Below are 13238 nucleotides of genomic sequence, written 5' to 3' on the forward strand. Positions count from 1 at the left end.
GCTGGGTTTGTTGGCCAGGGTCTACGGGCCTCCCTCTACATGCCGCCATCAGTTCTACGCAAGACGGAAAGCGGCCACGGAGACCGCGCTGGCCTATCGCACGGCGTTGCTGGCTCTTGCTGATGCTGCGTTCCCTCGGATGGACGAGGAGGGCCAAGACGCGATGGTTTTGGAGCAGCTGCTCAAGTTGGCGCAGGACCTGGGGGTCCCTATCAACACAGCTGACGACATTGATATTTCTTCTTTGAGAGTCGCCACGAGTATTCAAGCGCACGAGGCCCTACAACGGAAGCAAGGCGTTGGTTGCAACGCTGCTGTCGTCGCAACCCCGGGGTTGGTGGTCGCCGAACCCCAAGTCGTCAGCCCACGAGAGGAGGCGTTCGCCACGGGACGACCAGGGGACTGGAGGCCGGGGGCCCGGTCGCCTCTGCGATCGGGCCGAAAGTCGGAGCAACCAAGATCTACTCCGACCCTCGTCACGTGCTATAACTGCGGCCTCCGGGGCCACGTGGCGTCCGGGTGCCGCGCTCCGCGGCAGCGCGCCATAGGAGCTCGGCTGGACGACGACCGAGAGCCCAAGTCATCTCTACAATCCCCGGCAAGTCGCGGCACCTCACACGCTCGGCCTGTTTATTCGGCACACATGGGACGCCGCGTTGCGGCGGAGGAGGGCCGGTTAAGGTTCGGGGATTCGGTTCGGCGAGGGGGGTTCGGCCGGGACCAGGGAGACATTGAATGGGCGGAATTGGGGCATAGAATTGTGGCTGCTTCGGCGGGTTCGTCCGTTGTTACGGGATCTATTGATGGGGTTGAGATTAGGGTGTTAGTGGACACGGGGGCATCGGCAACTATTATATCGGACCTCATTTATAATATTCTTCCAGTCCAATGTCGTCCGCTGCTTCCAGTGGATGTGCCATTTTACGCCGCTAATGGGGGATCGTTGGGCATTATCGGTCAGGTTAGGGCGTCCATTTGCATTGGAGATATCAAATTATCGGGACCCGTTTTCGTTTCGTCTTCTTTGGCAGTTCCGTGTCTTTTGGGCACTGACTTTTTGGCTAAAATGCCCATTAAAATTCTTATCGATCAACGATGCATTGAACTGCCATCGGGTCGCCGGATTTCATTTTTGACGGGCCCTACTGACATTCGGACGGCGTGCGCTACGATACAAGCGGTGGCGACGCAGACAGTGCAAGTGCCCCCGGGTTCACAGATGTTGATTCCCCTCCGGTTGCGAAAACCATGGGTGAGGGAGGCTTCGGGACAGAGTATGCTTTTGGGTCCTTCTAACAAGGCTGTCGGGGGTCTTGATTTATCGGTGGCTCACACTTTGGTGCGGGCTGACAGGGATCCGTTTGTGATGGTTTTGAACGCGGGGTCGCGACCAGCTGTCATCCCGCAGGGCACCGTGCTGGCTCACGCGGCGCAGGTTCCTGGGGATGATGGGTTGGTTGCGCAGGTGGGCTCGAGCCCCGCGCGGAACGTTGAGCCAAGGGAAGACCTTGAGTGGGTCCATTCGTTATGTGCCGCCTCGGACGATTTGTCGGCGGCGCAGTTGGGTGCGCTGCGCGAGTTGCTCATTGAATTCTATGTATTCAGTAAACATAAGTATGACATTGGGTGCACGGATTTGTTGCACCATCACATTGAAACGGGCGATGCGGCGCCGGTCAGGCTAAATCCCTTCCGACTGAGTCCCGTGGAGAAGGAACATGTTCAGTCGGCTGTTAACGATATGCTAGAAGCCGATATTATTTCACCCTCCTCTAGCCCGTGGGGAGCGCCTATTGTGCTGGTTAAGAAGCAGGACGGGTCCCTGCGATTCTGCGTTGATTTCCGTCGCCTGAATAAGATCTCTGTGGCTGACGCGTATCCGCTCCCCAGGATGGATGAGTCCCTCGATGCATTGTCTGGTGCGCGATATTTTTCGACTCTTGATTTGTTATCGGGGTTTTGGCAGTTGCCGCTCGACGAAGAGTCGAAACCTAAGACAGCATTTCGGACTCCAGGGGGGCTGTTCCAGTTTAACCGGTTACCCATGGGACTTCACTCCTCTCCAGCGACGTTTCAGAGACTTATGGAGCTGGTTTTGTCGGGCTTGCAGTGGGATACATGCTTGATTTATATGGACGATGTCATTGTTTTCAGTAAAACGTTTGAGGAACACCTCCGGCGATTGAGAGGGGTGTTCTTGCGAATGCGATCGGCTAAGTTGAAATTTAAACCGGCCAAATGTCACCTCCTTCGTAGGTCCGTTAGATACTTGGGTCACATTGTCGATTCTTCGGGGATCTCCACCGATCCCGCGAAGACGGATTGTGTCGGTTCGTGGCCGACACCTACGTCCGTTTCCGACGTGCGTAGTTTCATCGGGTTTGCTTCTTATTATCGGCGGTTCGTTGAGCACTTCGCCACTATTGCAAAACCCTTGCACGCTCTAACGGCGAAGGGAGTGAAGTTCAAATGGGGACCGGAGGAGGAGGCCGCGTTTCGCTCCCTCCGGGACGCCTTGGTGGGTGCCCCACCCTTGTGTTATCCCGATTTTGCCAGTCCCTTTTTGCTGGACACGGATGCTAGCAACACGGGCATTGGGGGGGTGCTATCCCAAGTCGTTGGGGGTGTCGAAAGAGTTGTCGCCTACGGTAGTAGGGTGTTGTCTCCGGCGGAGCAGCGCTACTGTGTCACCCGTCGCGAGCTGCTTGCCATTGTTTTTTTTGTGCAGCAGTTTAGGCCATATCTGTATGGTCGTCACTTTACAGTCCGAACGGACCACGCGGCGCTACAGTATTCATTGAGGGTCGCCCAGCCCTCGGGCCAGTTGTCGCGTTGGTTGGAAGTCCTCCAGGACTATCAGTTTACGACTACGTACCGTAAGGGGTTGCGACACACGAATGCCGATTGCTTGTCGCGGTTGTTGCCTTGTGATGAATGCGCGTGTTTGTCGGGATCGGCGCGCTGTAAACCGACGCTTGCGGGGGAGATGGGGGCACTGGCTGCGACAGCGGGCGCACCGAGTGGGGATGATTCCACTGCCTCTCAGGGTCGGGACTCGCTGCTCTCGCTGTCGCTCAGCGAATGGGGCCGCCTCCAGATGGCGGACAGCTCGCTGCTAGCATTGCGCCGCAAGGTTGGGGGTCCCGAGGGGGACCAGGAGCGTACCGGCTCCTATGTACTTGAGCGGGGCGTGTTATTGAAATGGGACAGTTTGTCCCGGCGGAACGCACTCGTGGTGCCTTCCGCTGTGAGGGGGAGGGTTGTCTTGGCGGCACACGAACGCCTCTTGCACTTGGGAGTTAACAAGACGCTTGCCCTGCTTCAGCGTGACTATTACTGGCCGGGAATGGGAAGTGATGTGGTGCATATTCTGAAGGGGTGCGTTGAGTGCGCCAGGCGTAAACCACCGGCCGTGGCAGCTAATCCACCGCTGCAATCTATTCAGGTCTCGCGTACCAACGAGCTCGTTGCACTCGATATTTTGGGGCCCTTCCCAGTCACGCCGAGAGGGAATAAATATTTGTTAGTGGGGGTCGAATACTTTACCCGATGGCCTATGGCGTGGCCTCTCGCTAACCAGTCGGCAGCGGCTGTGACGGATGCCTTCGTCCAGGGCTATGTCCTGGACAAGGGGGCTCCCGAACGCCTGCTGACCGACCAAGGTAAAAAAATTTCGAGTAAATTGTTGCAAGAGGTGTGCGATCTGTTGGGTACCAAGAAGGTGCGTACCTCCCCGTACCACCCGCAGACTGACGGGATGGTGGAGAGACTCCACAAAATCTTGACTTCCATGCTGTGCCAGCAGGTGTGCGAGGCACATGTAGATTGGGACCTGCAGGTCCCGGGAGTCCTTGCCGCGTATAGAATGGCCCCCCATGCAGCTACGGGGTTTTCCCCATTCTATTTGATGTACGGTCGGGAAGCTGACCCGCCAATAGAAACGCAACTTGGCCTGTCCGCTCCACGAACTAATTCTAATTTGGCAGAACATATTAAGTTTAATATTCATAAGCTGACAGAGGCGAGGGAGGCCGCACGGCTTAATTCGCGGGCTCGCCAAATTGCTAATGAACGGTTGCGGGCACGGAAGGTGTCCATGCACGAATGGAAACCAGGTGACAGGGCCTGGCTGCATTGCCCTCAGGCACCCTTGGCTACGTCGCCTAAATTGTTGAGACCGTGGAGGGGACCCGTGGAGGTCGTGCGCGTTGCACGGCCCCAGTGCGTTCAGATAAAGTGGGGAAAGCGCCGGTGGTACGTTCACCCCTCCCGACTGAAACCGTTCTCGCCTCCATATGGCCTCCCCTTGTGTCGTGATGGCCGGGCGTGTGACGTGACCGGCGACCCAGAGGGGGAAATGTCTCTGCCTGATCCACACGTATTGTCGCCTGATCTGCTCCCAGGTGTCTCGGAACTGACAGCTGCCGATCACCGGCGGCCGGATCTCCGCGGCGGGGCCGGCCCTTTCAGGCCCGTTCCGCGCCGTCTGGAGCGGCCGGAACCGCCGGACGGTCGTCAGTGTCCCGCCCCATACGATGGACCAGCCAGACGGACTCGCGCCAGGTCGTGCTACTTTGCATGACCTGCCTCGTGAGGAGTCGGGGCAGTTGGAGCGCCTCGTCACTGCGTGTAGTCGCAGGGACGTGGGGCGCGTTCGTTTCGAATTTGCTCGTATCGTGTTATTGTTGACTTTTCGCGTTCATTGTCAATCTGTACATAGTTATTCTTGTTGTTGTTGTTGTTGTGTTATGTTACGGGGCACACTCGGGGGGTTATGGGGTTTTTTTTTTGTTGGTTGTCGTTTTATCGTCATGGTTGGTTGTTGTTAGCAGCCGGGCCGGCTGCGAGCTATGTGGGAGGGGGTGATGTAGTGGTGATACGCGCTGGGTGTATATGTCGTGTGCCAGCGCGTATGTACGGGTGTGTGTGTGGTGACGCGCGCTGACGGGGAGGAGCAGGCGTCAGTGCGCGGGTGGGGGTAGTGCTGCTGATTGGCTGTGTGCCGGTGACGCGCCCAGAGGGAGTGATCGGGTAGCAGCGCGGTGTGATTGGTCGGAGAGTGGAAACACGCGCTGAGCGGAACCGGATCGTGGGGATAGCGCGTGGGGATTGGGTAACGGAGGAGCGGTGCCGACGTTGAGGTCCGCATCCGCTCCGTCTCCCGGGAAGAAGGGGTATATAAGGTGATGCACAGAGGAGCAAGGGGCAGAAGTGGAACCATCTAAGAATGAAGACGAAGGTGTAGAGATAGAGCCCGGAGAGGAGAGTAATGGAGAGTAGAAGAGAGTAAGGTATAGTGTGTAGCCAGCGAGAGAGAAAGGTCTACACGAGCTGAGTAAGGTATAGTGTGTAGCCAGCGAGATAGAACGGTCTACACGAGCTGAGTAATGTATAGTGTGTAGCCAGCGAGATAGAACGGTCTACACGAGCTGAGTAATGTGTAGTGTGTAGCCAGCGAGAGAGAACGGTCTGCACGAGCCGAGTATGCATACGGTGTAGCCAGCGAGAGAGAACGGTCTGCACGAGCCGAGTATGCATACGGTGTAGCCAGCGAGAGAGAACGGTCTGCACGAGCCGAGTATGCATACGGTGTAGCCAGCGAGAGAGAACGGTCTGCACGAGCCGAGTATGCATACGGTGTAGCCAGCGAGAGAGAGGCAAAGTCTACACGAGGCGAGAGAGGAGAGTGTAGCCGAGGCGCGGAGTCTACACGAGGCACAGAGAGCCGGCAGCACAGAATCCTGAGTCAAGAGAAGTGCGGTGTGAAGAAGAGAGGCCACGCGTTGTATTGTTACAAGCCAAGATTTAATAAAAGAAGTGTGTTCCCGTCAAGGAGTTTCCTGCCGTCATTTTCCAATACTTCACATGTTTGTGTGCGTGCGTGTGTGCGTGTGTGTGTGTACATGTTTGTGTGTGCGTGTGTGTGTGCGTGTGTGTGTGCGTGTGTGTGTGCGTGTGTGTGTGCGTGTGTGTGTGCGTGTGTGTGTGCGTGTGTGTGTGTACACGTTTGTGTGTGCGTGTGTGTGTGCGTGTGTGTGTGCGTGTGTGTGTGTGCATGTTTGTGTGTGTACGTGTGCGTGTGCACATGTTTGTGTGCATGTGTGTGTGTGTGTGTGCGTGTGTGTGTGTGCATGTTTGTGTGTGTACGTGTGCGTGTGCACATGTGGTTCACGTTACGTGCACAGATTGTTCCGTAGCGGTTGCGCGCACGGCGCTTTAACGAGAAGCACGTGGCCTGGACTTGCAGCGATGTTGCAAGTGCCTTGAGAGAGAGAGAATAACGTGGGGGGTGTGTGTGTGTGTGGGGGGGGGTGTGTGTGTGTGTGGGGGTGTGTGTGTGTGTGTGGGCGTGTGTGTGGGTGTGTGTTTGGGGGTGTGTGTGTGTGTGTGGGGGTGTGTGTGTGTGTGTGGGGGTGTGTGTGTGTGTGGGGGGGTGTGTGTGGGTTCGTGTTCGAAGGTGTGTGTGGGGGTCTGTGGGGGTGTGTGTGGGTGTGTGTGGGGGTGTGTGTGTTGGGGGGGGGTGTGTGTGGGGGTGTGTGATAGTGTGTGGGTGTGTGTTCGGGTGTGTGTGTGGGGGTGTGGGGGTCTGTGGGGGTGTGTGTGGGTGTGTGTTTGGGGGTGTGTGTGTGTGTGGGGGGGGGGGTGTGTGTGTGTGTTGGGGTGTGTGTGTGTGTGTTGGGGTGTGTGTGTGTGTGGGGGGGTGTGTGTGTGTGTGGGGGGGTGTGTGTGGGTTCGTGTTCGAAGGTGTGTGTGGGGGTCTGTGGGGGTGTGTGTGGGTGTGTGTGGGGGTGTGTGTGTTGGGGGGGGGGGTGTGTGTGGGGGTGTGTGATAGTGTGTGGGGGTGTGTTCGGGTGTGTGTGTGGGGGTGTGGGGGTCTGTGGGGGTGTGTGTGGGTGTGTGTTTGGGGGTGTGTGTGTGTGGGGGGGGGGGGGGTGTGTGTGTGTGTGTGTTGGGGTGTGTGTGTGTGTGTTGGGGTGTGTGTGTGTGTGGGGGGGTGTGGGGGGGTGTGGGGGGGTGTGTGTGGGTTCGTGTTCGAAGGTGTGTGTGGGGGTCTGTGGGGGTGTGTGTGGGTGTGTGTGGGGGTGTGTGTGTTGGGGGGGGGTGTGTGTGGGGGTGTGTGATAGTGTGTGGGTGTGTGTTCGGGTGTGTGTGTGGGGGTGTGGGGGTCTGTGGGGGTGTGTGTGGGTGTGTGTTTGGGGGTGTGTGTGTGTGTGGGGGGGGGGGGTGTGTGTGTGTGTGTTGGGGTGTGTGTGTGTGTGTGTGTTGGGGTGTGTGTGTGTGTGGGGGGGTGTGTGTGTGTGTGGGGGAGTGTGTGTGGGTTCGTGTTCGAAGGTGTGTGTGGGGGTCTGTGGGGGTGTGTGTGGGTGTGTGTGGGGGTGTGTGTGTTGGGGGGGGGGTGTGTGTGGGGGTGTGTGATAGTGTGTGGGTGTGTGTTCGGGTGTGTGTGTGGGGGTGTGGGGGTCTGTGGGGGTGTGTGTGGGTGTGTGTTTGGGGGTGTGTGTGTGTGGGGGGGGGTGTGTGTGTGTGTGTGTGGGGGGGTGTTTAGGGGGTGTGTCGGAGGGTGTGTGTGTGTGGGGGGGTGTGTGTGGGGGGGGGTGTGTCGGGGTATGTGTGTGTGTGGAGGGGTGTGTGTGTGTGTGGGGGGGGAGGGTGTATGGGTGTGTGGGGACGGGTGTGTGTGTGTCGGGGTGTGTGTGTGTGGAGGGAGGTGTGGGTGTGTGGGGGTGTGTGTGGGTGTGTGGGGTTGTGTGTGTGTGTGTTGGGGGGTGTATGGGTGTGTGTATGGGGGTGTGTATGGGTGTGTGTGGGGGTGTGTGGGTGCGTGTAGGTGTGGGCGTGTGTGTGTGGGGGGGCCGTGTGTATGGGTGTGTGTGTGTCTGGGTGTGTGTGTGTGGAGGGGAGTGTGTGTGGGGGGGGGTGTGGCTGTGTGTGTGTGTGTCGGGGTGTGTGTCGGGGTCTGGGTGTGTGTGTGGGGGGGGGGGGTGTGGGTCGGGGTGTGTGTGTGTGTGTGGGAGGGGTGTAGTTGTGTGTGTGTGTGTGGGATGTGTGTGGATGAGGTTTAGGACTTTGACTCAGGCAGTTGTCCCTCGGCATGGAAAACATCGTGGACCAAAGTGGGGATGACCCTGCAGAGGCTGCGGTGCCTCAAATATTGGAGGAAGAATTCACCCCCTGTGAGTGGCTGGCTGAGGTGCCATCTGTTGAGGAAGTACTAAAGGCGATCCAGAGTCTGAGACCAGGAAAGACACTGGGCTGAGATGATCTCCCAAGCGAGGGAGGGTGGCGTTTGTGCACACACTGCCCTACATGACATCACAACAATAGTCTGGACCACTGGACGGGTTCCGCAAGATTGGAAGGAAGCCCTGGAGGTCCCCCTCTTTAAGAAGGGGGACCGCACAGACTGTAACAACTACAGGGACATCTCACTTCTCAGTGTGCCGGGAAAGGTCCTGGCAAGGATTATTCAACATCGCCTTGCCAGGCACGCTGAGGAGAGGCTTGCGGAGCCCCAATGCGGTTCCAGGAAAGGGCGGTCCTGCACAGATGCCATATTTTCTGTCCGTCTGCTACAGCAGAGGTGTAGGGAATTCCTAGAAGACCTGCATCTCTGCTTTATTGACCTGGTCAAGGCCTATGATGCCATCAGTAGGCCTGGGCTCTGGGTTGTTCTTCGTGCTTTCGGAGTCCCTGACCCTCTGCTCATGATCATTAAGGACCTTCATGATGGTGAGCGGGCCCGGGAAAAACTACGTGGCCGGGAGTCGGAGCCATTCCCTGTTCACCTTGGGGTGCGACAGGGATGTCCTCTGGCTCCAACATTATTTTAACATATTTTTCTACCACGTAGTTCGTGAAGCCTTTGATGGCTGTACCAGAAGAATTCCCATCTGGGAGAGACACAATGGGAGGCTGATCGATGCCCGGGTGCGATCAAGGGATGGCTCCCTATTGATCAACCACGTTATGTATGCCGATGATCTGGTAATTGCCGCTCACTCAGAGGAAGAGTTGGAGGCGCTGCTGCTGAAACTGGAGCGTGCCACTCACACACACTCACACACACTCACACACTCTCACACACTCATACACACTAACACACGCACACTAACTCGCACACTCGCACACACTCGCACACACACATTCACACACACTCACTCACAAACACTCACACACACTCACACACACTCACACACTCACACACACTCACACAGACTCACACACTCTCAAACACTCACACACACTCACACACACTCACACACACTCACACACTCACACACACTGACACACTTACACTCACACTCACTCACAAACACTCTCACACACTCACACACACACTCTCACACTCATTCACACACTCACACACACTCACACACACTCACAAACACTCACACACACTCTCACACACACTCACACTCACTCACTCACTCACAAACACTCACACACTCACACACTCACTCACACACACACTCACACACACACTCACACACACACTCACACACACACTCACACACTCACTCACACACTCACACACCCCCCCACCCCCCCCACCCACTAATCCACGCACTCCCTCCACCACCCACTGAGCCTCCTCCACCCACGCGCTGTTCACGCGCCAGAGAAATCGCACAACCCAGGACGCGAACACCCATCACCGCCATCCTCACCATCACCACCACCACCATCACCACCATCATCATCATCGCGTCGGCAGGAGAGAGCCATGATGGCAGCAGGGGTGTGGATGGTCCTCATAGCCACCACGGCGGTGATGGTGCAAGGCTTGTGTGAGTATGACGATGGTGGTGGTTAGGATGATAGTGATGGTGGTTCGAGTGATGGTGGTTCGAGTGATGATGGTGGTGGTTGACTATTGTGGTAGAGAAGATGTGATGGTGGTGGTGGTTAGGATGATAGTGATGGTGGTTAGAGTGATGGTGGTTCGAGTGATGATGGTGGTGGTGGTGGTTGACTATTGTGGTAGAGAAGATGATGATGGTGGTGATGATGGTGATGATGGTAGTGGTGATGATGGTGATGATGATGGTGGTGATGGTGTTCCAGTGATGGTGGTGAGAGTGGTGGTGGTGGTGATGGTGATGGTGGCGATGGTGATGGTGGTACAGTGATGGTGGTGAGGGTGATGGTGGTGGTGAGGGTGGTGGTGGTGGTGATGGTGGTGGTGATGGTGGTGAGAGTGGTGGTGGTGATGGTGGTACAGTGATGGTGGTGAGAGTGGTGGTGGTGATGGTGGTGGTGAGGATGGTGGTGGTGAGAGTGGTGGTGGTGAGAGTGATGGTGGTGATGGTGGTGATTGTGATGGTGGTGATGGTGATGGTGGTGAGAGTGATGATGGTTAAGATGATAGTGGTGGTGGTGATGATGGTGGTGGTAATGATGGTGGTGGTGATGATGGTGGTGGTGATGAGAGTGGTGATGAGAGTGGTGATGGTGGTGATGGTGATGGTGGTGATGGTGGTGAGAGTGATGATGGTTAAGATGATAGTGGTGGCTATGATGATGCTGATTATGATGATGATGGTTAGAGTGATGATTTTGGTATTGGTGATGATGTTCATTAGCATGTTGATTGTGATGAGTTTCTGTATGTGCGAGTGAGTGTATGAGTGAGTGAGTGTGTGAGTGAGTGTGTGAGTGAGTGAGTGTGTGAGTGAGTGAGTGTACGAGTGAGTGTATGAGTGAGTGAGTGAGTGTACGAGTGAGTGTATGAGTGAGTGAGTGAGTGTGTGAGTGAGTGTGTGAGTGAGTGAGTGTGTGAGTGTGTGAGTGAGTGAGTGTGTGAGTGAGTGTGTGAGTGAGTGAGTGTGTGAGTGAGTGAGTGTACGAGTGAGTGTACGAGTAAGTGAGTGTGTGAGTGAGTGTATGAGTGAGTGAGTGTGTGAGTGAGTGAGTGTATGAGTGAGTGTGTGAGTGAGTGAGTGTACGAGTAAGTGAGTGTATGAGTGAGTGTGTGAGTGAGTGAGTGTGTGAGTGAGTGAGTGTATGAGTGAGTGTGTGAGTGAGTGAGTGTACGAGTGAGTGTACGAGTAAGTGAGTGTGTGAGTGAGTGAGTGTATGAGTGAGTGAGTGTGTGAGTGAGTGAGTGTATGAGTGAGTGTATGAGTAAGTGAGTGTATGAGTGAGTGTGTGAGTGAGTGAGTGTGTGAGTGAGTGAGTGTATGAGTGAGTGTGTGAGTGAGTGAGTGTACGAGTGAGTGTACGAGTAAGTGAGTGTGTGAGTGAGTGAGTGTATGAGTGAGTGTGTGAGTGAGTGAGTGTATGAGTGAGTGAGTGTGTGAGTGAGTGTATGAGTGAGTGAGTGTGTGAGTGAGTGAGTGTGTGAGTGTGTGAGTGAGTGAGTGTACGAGTGAGTGTACGAGTAAGTGAGTGTGTGAGTGAGTGAGTGTATGAGTGAGTGAGTGTGTGAGTGAGTGAGTGTATGAGTGAGTGTGTGAGTGAGTGAGTGTATGAGTGAGTGTACGAGTGAGTGAGTGTATGAGTGAGTGAGTGTATGAGTGAGTGAGTGTATGAGTGAGTGAGTGTGTGAGTGAGTGAGTGTGTGAGTGAGTGTACGAGTGAGTGAGTGAGTGTATGAGTGAGTGAGTGTATGAGTGAGTGAGTGTATGAGTGAGTGTGTGAGTGAGTGAGTGTGTGAGTGAGTGAGTGTACGAGTGAGTGAGTGAGTGTATGAGTGAGTGAGTGTATGAGTGAGTGAGTGTATGAGTGAGTGTGTGAGTGAGTGTATGAGTGAGTGTACGAGTGAGTGAGTGAGTGTATGAGTGAGTGTGTGTACGAGTGAGTGAGTGTGTGAGTGAGTGAGTGTGTGAGTGAGTGTGTGAGTGAGTGAGTGAGTGTATGAGTGAGTGAGTGAGTGTATGAGTGAGTGAGTGTATGAGTGAGTGTGTGAGTGAGTGAGTGAGTGTGTGAGTGAGTGTGTGAGTGAGTGAGTGAGTGTATGAGTGAGTGAGTGTGTGAGTGAGTGAGTGTGTGAGTGAGTGTGTGAGTGAGTGAGTGAGTGAGTGTACGAGTGAGTGAGTGTGTGAGTGAGTGAGTGTGTGAGTGAGTGTGTGAGTGAGTGAGTGAGTGTATGAGTGAGTGAGTGTGTGAGTGAGTGAGTGTGTGAGTGAGTGAGTGAGTGTGTGTACGAGTGAGTGAGTGTGTGAGTGAGTGAGTGTGTGAGTGAGTGTGTGTACGAGTGAGTGAGTGTACGAGTGAGTGAGTGTATGAGTGAGTGAGTGTATGAGTGAGTGAGTGTACGAGTGAGTGAGTGTACGAGTGAGTGAGTGTGTGAGTGAGTGAGTGATTGGGTGAGTGAGTGTGTGAGTGAGTGAGTGTACAAGTGAGTGAGTGTGTGTACGAGTGAGTGAGTGTATGAGTGAGTGAGTGTACGAGTGAGTGAGTGTACGAGTGAGTGAGTGTGTGAGTGAGTGAGTGATTGGGTGAGTGAGTGTGTGAGTGAGTGAGTGTACAAGTGAGTGAGTGTGTGTACGAGTGAGTGAGTGTACGAGTGAGTGAGTGTACGAGTGAGTGTGTGTGTGAGTGAGTGTACGAGTGAGTGAGTGAGTGTACGAGTGAGTGAGTGTGTGAGTGAGTGAGTGTATGAGTGAGTGAGTGTATAAGTGAGTGAGTGTATGAGTGAGTGAGTGTGTGAGTGTACGAGTGAGTGAGTGTATGAGTGAGTGATTGGGTGAGTGAGTGTGTGAGTGAGTGAGTGTATGAGTGAGTGAGTGAGTGAGTGTACGAGTGAGTGAGTGTATGAGTGAGTGAGTGTATGAGTGAGTGTGTGAGTGAGTGAGTGTACGAGTGAGTGTACAAGTGAGTGAGTGTGTGAGTGAGTGAGTGATTGGGTGAGTGAGTGTGTGAGTGAGTGAGTGAGTGTGTGTACGAGTGAGTGAGTGTATGAGTGAGTGAGTGTATGAGTGAGTGAGTGTGTGAGTGAGTGAGTGTACGAGTGAGTGAGTGTACGAGTGAGTGAGTGTATGAGTGAGTGTGTGAGTGAGTGTGTGTGAGTGAGTGTACGAGTGAGTGAGTGTACGAGTGAGTGAGTGTGTGAGTGAGTGTGTGTATGAGTGAGTGTGTGAGTGAGTGAGTGAGTGTGTGAGTGAGTGTACGAGTGAGTGAGTGTACGAGTGAGTGAGTGAGTGTACGAGTGAGTGAGTGAGTGTACGAGTGAGTGAGTGTACGAGTGAGTGAGTGTGCGAGTGAGTGAGTGAGTGTACGAGTGAGTGAGTGAGTGT

The 13238-nt window shown here is 55.0% G+C and overlaps 1 pseudogene across 1 annotated transcript in view; it reads left to right on the forward strand.

The window, feature by feature from the left end:
* The first annotated feature begins 9573 nt into the window (after positions 1-9573).
* The window catches only part of LOC144952462 (growth arrest-specific protein 6-like), a 53445-nt pseudogene continuing 49780 nt past the window's right edge, over positions 9574-13238 (forward strand). The window contains exon 1 of the transcript XR_013640631.1: positions 9574-9788. The product of XR_013640631.1 is annotated as a growth arrest-specific protein 6-like (transcript). The remainder of the gene's footprint in view (positions 9789-13238) is intronic.

The sequence above is a fragment of the Lampetra fluviatilis genome, chromosome 67 (assembly GCF_964198595.1).
Source record: "Lampetra fluviatilis chromosome 67, kcLamFluv1.1, whole genome shotgun sequence".
In the NCBI taxonomy this organism is placed as follows: Eukaryota; Metazoa; Chordata; class Hyperoartia; order Petromyzontiformes; family Petromyzontidae; genus Lampetra; species Lampetra fluviatilis.